Raw genomic sequence first — 8940 nt, 5'->3', positions numbered from 1 at the left:
CTTTTTTCACACATTCGTTTCGTACTTTCGAATAGAGACGTTGACCGCACAGTTCCTACGCGCTGACCTTTTGCGCGTTTCAACATTTGTATCTGCATATAGGAGTATGTACACATTCGCTAGCATACGAATCCGCGTTAACTCGATCGCCAACGCCGGCAAATAATAACTCTCCGAATTGGAATCTCACCGCCCCTCCCGTGGATTACATTTACAAACTATATATATAAAGTATAAAATATTAATTTAGTGGTGTAAATAAAATTTTCGAAAAAATAAAGTGTATACAAATATAAAACGGAAATTTTTATTTTAATTAACGCAGTGATAGCCACTATGTTGAGTGTAAGTTTAAATAATAATGTTGGTACGATAATTGATGTTGATGCTGCCCGTCTTCAATTGTTTATTAATAATTATACGGTCTGCGATGTTAATGAAGCGTTTCAGCGAAAAAAAATACGCAATTTTGATGGGAACAGTCTACCACCCTGTAAATCAGAGCTATTCCAACAATTTCGACGTGCTAATTATATATCCAGCATTTGGAATAATAATGCATAATATATATATCCAGCATTTGGAATAATAATGCATAAGAAAATTCCATCAATACATGAACAAGCAAACAATGGTTGGGTACAAGTTAACAGCCAATACAATTTTAAATGGTTTGAAGGCGATCAGTTGCCGAATTTTGTCAGTGATGCACTGCAAACTATATCAGGTATATACATATTACTTCAAATTATTATACATAAATTTTTACTTTTCATAATTGTGTAATAATAACATCATTCGATCGCTCCTGACGCGCTATCTCACTCGCACCTATACGATTGTATATTGCCTCGCGCTCGTACCTATACCCTTGGTATTGGGACCCAATATGTTTGTCTGGCCTAGGTAGGAACTGTCTGGCAACTGAGAAAACATCTTCTAATAGTCACCCAAATAACATGTATAAATTTTAACTTTTATACTATAACGAAAGTAGAATTAAAATTTATTAAAATTTTAGGGCGTCTGGCAAGGGATTGCCACCATAAAAAGTGTCTGGCAATAAATAAGATGGTTTGTAACGTTATTCCGAATAACATATTGAAAAATTACGCTTTATAAAATAACGAAAGTTGGCAGTTATTTTATGCACCTGTCCCACCCGCTACCCCCCAAAGCCACGATGACTTGAATTTCACATTTTGCCATCGTTCTTACCTATGTTCAAAGCATACTTCAACAAACTTTCAGCTTTTATAAAATGACGAAGGTCTGGATGTCACGGGCTCTTACTCTATTTGCTTTTAAATCGCAATGCTATTCCTAAAAGTGATAGCGTTAAATACTTCGGGATGCACTTGGACAAACGATTAACCAAGCCAAGCCAAAATAAACAGTTAAAAATTAAAACCAAACTACTTTATTGGTTACTTGGACATACATCGCAGTTATATCTTGAAAATAAATTACTAAATATTATATAAATCTATACTAAAACCTATATGGACATACGGTGTACAACTTTGGGGCACTGCTTGTAATTCAAATATTGTAATTCTACAAAGATACCAATCGAAAACTCTAAGATTAATTACAAACGCGCCTTGGTTTATAACAAATAAAGCCATTCATTCAGACCTGAATATACCTTTTGTTAAAGATGAAATTAGAAGATTTAGTTCAGCATATTTGCACAGGATAAGTTATCATGACAATCCTTTGGCAGTCATGTTATTAGATGATAGTAATGAAACTATTAGACTTAAAAGACAACATGTTCTAGATCTCCCATTTAGGAATTAAGTAAATGTTTAATTACATATGTTACTACGATATTAAATGTATAATTAAATTTTTTTATATAAACATGTGTATTTAGAACATGGGAGACCAAAAATATAAGTCAAATTATGGGTTTGTTATCAAATTTGCTTATTATTTACAAAAATAGATTGCAAATAAAATGTAAAAAAAAAAAAAAGTTTAGTTCTGAAGAATCAATAAAGCAAGAAACAACCACCAAAATCGAAATTTGAATATTGAAGGAGCTAAATCCAGTGGTTTGTATTTCCCACTAAATTTGGTTTATAAATAATGACAGTAAAAGAGGTATAAGTAAAAAGATGTCAACTCGAATACTGAGTTAGAATTGGAAATAAAGATAAGAGTATACCATAAAATTGGGACTTTTATTTAAGAGTACGATGGTCGAACTCAAGATTGAGCTAAAATGTAGACGATTTATCGAGAACTCCGTTACAATAAACATTATTACATTTAATACTGCTATATATTATTAAATATTTTTGGGAATAATATTTATATCCTTATACACAATTATTTGTAACATACTATGCATATTTCTATATTAGGTACCAAAAAAGGATAAAAAATCAAATTTCGGAAGATATCGTATCTATTCATTTAAAACCGAGCTCTTTGGCAACCATGAAAAAAATTTCAAAATGAAAAGAAATGATGAATTGCCTAGCAGCGAACTGTTATTGTTCAGATTTCCGAACAGTTCTTAACGGCTACAATTGTAAATGAGATAAATCTGTATAGAAACGGATCTCATATGTCAAATATTTATATACATTATCGCTAACACATAAAAATACAGTCATAAATATAAATACCCATTTCGGGTATTGTTTATGTTACATGGTATAGGGTTGTTTTCAAGTGCACATGCACATTTGTATTCAATTGCCTAAATGCATATCTTAAGTCAATATGTTATCTTAAGTAAATATGTTTGTTTGTTAATTGTTGAGTGCATACGTATTGCATATAAATGCATACGTGCCTCATATAAATGTATGCAGTGTAAAGGATCGCAAATGATCCTAAACTAATAGTAGATAAGAAATAGTTGTGTATGCCATTGAGAACACTTATTGCTCTAAACACATAACGACGACAGGTCGACAAACGACATCTGTCAAATATTACACACGTTCTTATGGACACTTATTTTGACGACGACACGAAAACACGACTGTAGGCCGACAGTTGTCATTCTTGCTAATTCCTATTTGCCAACGACAGTAGAACGACAGTAGAATGAAGAAGAGAGATGAGGAAGAGTGGTGATGCCACTAATATGTAAAATGTAAAATTATTTACAGCTCTTACAAACTTGACGTTATTTTACAAATAAAAGCATAAAATAGCTCTATTATATCATTTGTCTTAACAATTGATAATTTTAAAACAAAAATATATACCTATTTACTTATTTTTTGCATAAAAAATTTAACTTTGAGCAAAATATTAAAATTTCATTGAAGTGCAAGGTATTAGTATGGCCACAACGAAATTGTGTACATGCAAAATGGACAGCTGCGTTGTTTTGTGTACATGCGTTGTTTTGTTTTCATTTTATTTTCGTACTCTCGTTTGTCGACTGTCGTCGTTTTGTTAGGTATGTTTAAGATATGTGTACATACTGTCGGTATGTACAGTAGATTAGTATTAAGTAAGTTATGTGTATGTACTCTGCATGTGGTGCATACACGAATTAGGATAAGAAATTCTATAAATAAAGGAGCTCTGGGCAACCAGAGCTGAGTACTATTTTATAACCGAACCCAACGCGTCTCATTTTAAACATTGGTGACCCCGACGTTTTTAAACACGCGAGTGAGTATTTCAAAAAGAAAAGAAAGTTCTAAAAGTGTGTTTTTATAAAAAAAAAGGTTTCGTGAAAAGTGGTAAAAAAAAAGATAATAATATATATAAAATGTATGTATACATATATTATACTAATAATAAAAAAAAAAAATAATAATAAAAAAAAAAAATTAAAATTTACAGCTTTCTACGAGTATCAAGGTAAGAACATTTTTCATTTTATTATATTCATATACAATAATTTTTTTTTTATTTTTGGTAAAATGGAGAACCAAATTAAATTAGCAGAAGAACTGCAAAAACTTCATTTTAAGTCCATGAGTATAGATATAAATGAAGATTTAGAAAATTTGGAAAAACTCCTAGATAATTTGGGCAAAAAATGGTCAGAGTTTCAACGAAACCATTTAGAATTGTCCAAAGATCCCAAAAATAAAAAAGATAATTATTTTAAAAGTGACGTAGAAGGGTCGGTAGGCATGCTTTATTTGACAGCGCACGCCAAGTTAAGCGAATTGATCGCTATTATTAAAGAAAATAGTGCTCCCAGGAAAATGGATTGCCTTCCAAATCCTGGTTTAGTTCGCAGGCTTCAATTCTTATTAACAGAATTAGAAAAGAATATTGAAGACTGCGAATTAAACGAAATAGTCTCTCTAGACAGTATAGAGAGACTTATAGAAAAAACTCGTGATACTGTGATTGAATTTATTAGCCAGCACGAAAATGATGAGTTAACGAGTAAATTCTATGATTAAGAAATAGATTTTACAAACTCAAATTAAAATCCATTAGCAAAAAAAATGCTACTAATTTTACGCTGCCTCAAGTAGACATTCCAAATTTTCAGGAGATTACGCTCAGTGGCAAACTTTTAAAGAATTGTTTGAGCAACTCGTAGTCTCTCAAAATGTTTCAGACACATATAAAATGTGTATTTTAAAAACAAAATTAAGAGGATCGGCTGCAAGTTGTATTGCAAATTTGCCTTCAAGCTCTACTAATTTTTCAGTTACCTGGAACCTTCTTAATGAAAAATTTACTAATAAAAGGTTACTCGCAAACCCTTATTTCAAACAAGTTTTAGATGCACCAGTAGTGATTGAGACTGCTTTTAGTGTACGAAATTTTCAAGAAAAAATTTTTGAAAGTACACAAGCATTGGAAAGTCTCAGTTTGTCTGCAGATAATTTGTTGCAAGCTTTATTAAATTATACGCTTGTGCAAAAATTAGACAACAATTTAAGACTTAGGTTTGAAAACTCCCTTAAAAACCCTAAGGAAATACCTACCTTAAATTCACTACAATCGTTTCTGATTCATGAAGGGAATGCACTAGAAGCAACACAAGCTTCAAAAACATCACCAATATTTCAAAATGCAGAATTTAAATGCATAATGGGATGTAATACTTCACATAATATATTTCATTGTTATAAACTTAAAGCCCTTTCTACACAGGACAAATGGGATGCAGTAATAAAACACAAATTATGCACCAAATGTCTTAAAACAGGGCACAATATAAAAGAGTGTAAAGGCGAAAGTTGCTTTACTTGTCAAGGAAACCATCATTTATGGCTCCACAAAGAGAAATCCTTTAAACCTAAAAGCACAGTGATTAAAAATACTAAAAATGATAAATTAAAAAATGATTCTAAACATGTCCTGCTAACCACAGCAATTGTTGGTATAAAAGGTCGTGATGGAAGAATAATAAAGGCACGTGCTTTATTAGATAATGGGTCTCAAGTTCACCTCATAACTAAAGAACTAAAAAACAAATTAAAACTTCCTTCCAGGAGAGAATCTGTGACCATTGAAGGAGTTGGTCGAAATAAGATCAATACAAAAGAACGAGTTAATCTTCATTTAAAATCATTAACAGAATATTTTGAAGCAAATTTAGACACCGTTGTAGTGCAAAAGATTGTGTCCAATGTGCCCACGGAACACATAAAAGTTAAAACAATTCCAGAAAATATAAATCTGGCCGACCCTTCATTTAATGTTCCGGGTAAGATTGACTTACTATTAGGTGCGGACATATTTTTTTATTTGATAAAAGAAGAAAAAATAACTATTGAAAATATGAATCACAAACTCCAGAACAGTGTGTTTGGGTGGTTGATATATGGATCAACTAACATAAGCTCAAAATTAGCTCACTGTGGGGTTTTAACACATATAGATAAAAAGCTAGATAATCAACGAAAAAAGTATAGGAAAATATAATCCCTTGAAAGATGTGTTAATAAAACCAAAAAAGAAACGCAGAAATGCTTTCGTAATAATTCAAATTTTTATGCAGATAGTAAATTTGCTGCAGCTTTTCCATTCGAAAAGAAAAATATAAACTTAGGAGATTCTTCTCCACAAGCAAAAGGAAGATTAATCTCTCGAGATATAAAATTTAAAAATAATAAACCACGAAAAAGAAATAAATGCCAGGTTTCTTTGGAAAATATTAAAAGTGGTACATTTGTGTTTTTTAAATAACAAATTATTCCACCAATGCAGTGGAAAAGAGGACGAATTGAAAACGTCATTTTAACCCAAAATTGCAAATGTAGACGTAAGGATAAGCAATGGCACATCATAAAGAGCGATGCACATTGTTTACCCTTTTCCTACTGAAGAAAAAATATGCAAATAATCAATAAAAAGAGATGCGGTCGACTCGAGTTAAAAAAGAAGAAAAATAATAACCTTATTTTTATTTTGTTTGTTAAACTTACTTATAGTTGTACTATGTTTTAAATGTTTAGATATAATAAATATATTTAAAAAAATATTTCTGGAGTGCCTGAGTACTTGGACAGCGTGGGATAGAATTATCCACATCGATCTATTTCAATATTCGGTTGAAAGGCAGCATATTTCAAGTTCACAGAAATATTTAAAATACTTAACAAGTGAACTCAATGATTTAGCAGCTGCACGACATCATCGCGTTCACGGGGAGGAGGATGAAGGAAGATTGGGTCATTGTCACCCTTCAAAGGATCATTTTACTACACCTTGTTTGACTTGATGAATGAAGAATACTTATGGTGCATTGAACAGACCTTACTGTTCTCAGATGGTCAGCTCTTGAACTTAATTGTGGTAATTTGACCAACTTAGTGCATGAAAAGTTCCCACGAACTTCAAGAGTTTGAGCGAAGAGTTTGAGCGAAGAAACTACAACCGGTGTACACAATTTATATGAAATAGTGAAGCAGAGACGGCTCGGTGTGCCAACCATCAACGTCAACGACTCGGTGGCCAGGAGTAAATTCTATAATCTGTATGGTTGTCGCGAGTCGCTAATTGATGGTATTAAATCAGCGTTGTCCACGGCCTATGCGCACAATAGCGCACGGACAGTGCCAGACACCTCACACCAACATGTCGCGACAAGTGTCTGTGAAAGCACGATTGTGCTACTGTATTCAACTTCGTAGGCAAGCAAAGAAGAATTTTGCGATCAGTTGACGCTAGAATAACCAACACAAGCATAACGTGCACACAGTCACGTTGGACAACACTGTATTAAATGGATCACCGATGTGATTATTGCTGGCAAAGTGTGTTGTGTTACTGGTTATGTGATGTTGGCAAAAGTTGTGCATAAGCTCTGCGTAGTTTCGGCGGAATCATTGTTTTCATCGAAATCGATTATATCATTGCCTTCCAAACGGCCATGAAGTAACCACCATGGAGCAAGCATACAAAGAAGTTATCATCTTCGTAACAACTGTTTGCAAGGACATTGTTACTCGCGCACATTTTGAACACATGCCCAACGATGCGATCGTTTGTAATATTGGTAATTTCGATTGTGAAATCGACGTCGCATTTTTTAATGCAACGTCAAAGAGACAATTATTATCAAAACCCAAGTCGATCGTTATACACTATCCAATGGTCATCATAATATTTTGTTGATCTAAGGACGTCTGGTAAATTTGGGCTTCGCGCACGGTCATCGCAGCTTGAGATGTTCAAACCATCAGAGATCAAGGCTGACAAATACAACGTAGATTTCTATCTGTTGCTGAAAATACTTCGTGAAAAGATCACCAGTTTACACTTGGAGAAATTGAGCATACGACCTGAAAAATACCGTGATTAAATTCGAAACACTTGGACTTAGAATGGCATCACATGATGCATTAAGGCATAAATACTGACAACCTAATCCTATTAATTGCTGTGAAGCCATCGTAAACTATTCCTACAACGCATCTGTAATTCAGCAAGGCACTAAGGCACTCATTTCCGCTACGACGGTATATCTTACAAAATGAATTATTAATATTAGCAAATGAAAATTATATTAAAATTGTAAAATGTATACAATAAAAATAGTTTTTATTAGAAAAATTATAACGAGTTCGATCCGCCAATCTTGTAATTAAAAATGTAATTAACATGCCCAAGATTTTTAAAAACTTATTTTGAAGTGTAAACACTTCAACGTGGGCAGTATGTTCAGATTTCTGAACAGTTCTTAACGGCTACAATTGTAAATGAGATAAATCTGTATAGAAACGGATCTCATATGTCAAATATTTATATACACGCTAACGCTAACGCTTACACATAAAAATACAGTCATAAATATAAATATGTACAAATACCCATTTCGGGTATTGTTTATGTTACATGGTATAGGGTTGTTTTCAAGTGCACATGCACATTTGTATTCAATTGCCTAAATGCATATCTTAAGTCAATATGTTATCTTAAGTTAATATGTTTGTTTGTTAACTGTTGAGTGCATACGTATTCCATATAAATGCATACGTGCCTCATATAAATGTATGCAGTGTAAAGGATCGCAAATTATCCTAAACTAATAGTAGATAAGAAATAGTTGTGTATGCCGTTGAGAACACTTATGTTTAAGATATGTGTACATACTGTCGGTATGTACAGTAGATTAGTATTAAGTAATACTATGTTCAGACCGACACTTAATCACACGATTTCGGCAGTTGAATGGATTATCCCACTAATCTTAAATATTTATCAAGATTTCGCCATACAAAAATGACAGTTCCAAATCACTTCATTGAAATGATTTGAAACTGATCCACGCTAAATCTGTCCGTGCGACTCTGATTTTGCGCAATCTACTTGTCAGCACTGGAAAAATACTAGTCAGCACAGGAAAACTGTTACATTATCACAGCTGATTTAGACACTACAAAGGGAAAAAAATGTAAACAAACAATTTTTTTCAGAGCAATGAATCTAATTTCACCTGAAAATCGACCAAAAAGATGAAAAAAATGCATCCATTATTTCTATTATATG

General features: G+C 32.7%; 1 pseudogene; it reads left to right on the top strand.

Moving 5' to 3' along the window:
• The first annotated feature begins 591 nt into the window (after window positions 1-591).
• Window positions 592-8170, top strand: LOC125777847 (adenosylhomocysteinase-like; annotated as a pseudogene).
• The last annotated feature ends 770 nt before the right edge of the window (window positions 8171-8940 follow it).

Source organism: Bactrocera dorsalis, chromosome 1 (genome assembly GCF_023373825.1).
Source record: "Bactrocera dorsalis isolate Fly_Bdor chromosome 1, ASM2337382v1, whole genome shotgun sequence".
NCBI classification, from domain to species: domain Eukaryota; kingdom Metazoa; phylum Arthropoda; class Insecta; order Diptera; family Tephritidae; genus Bactrocera; species Bactrocera dorsalis.
This window is presented reverse-complemented; position numbering and strand designations above follow the sequence as displayed.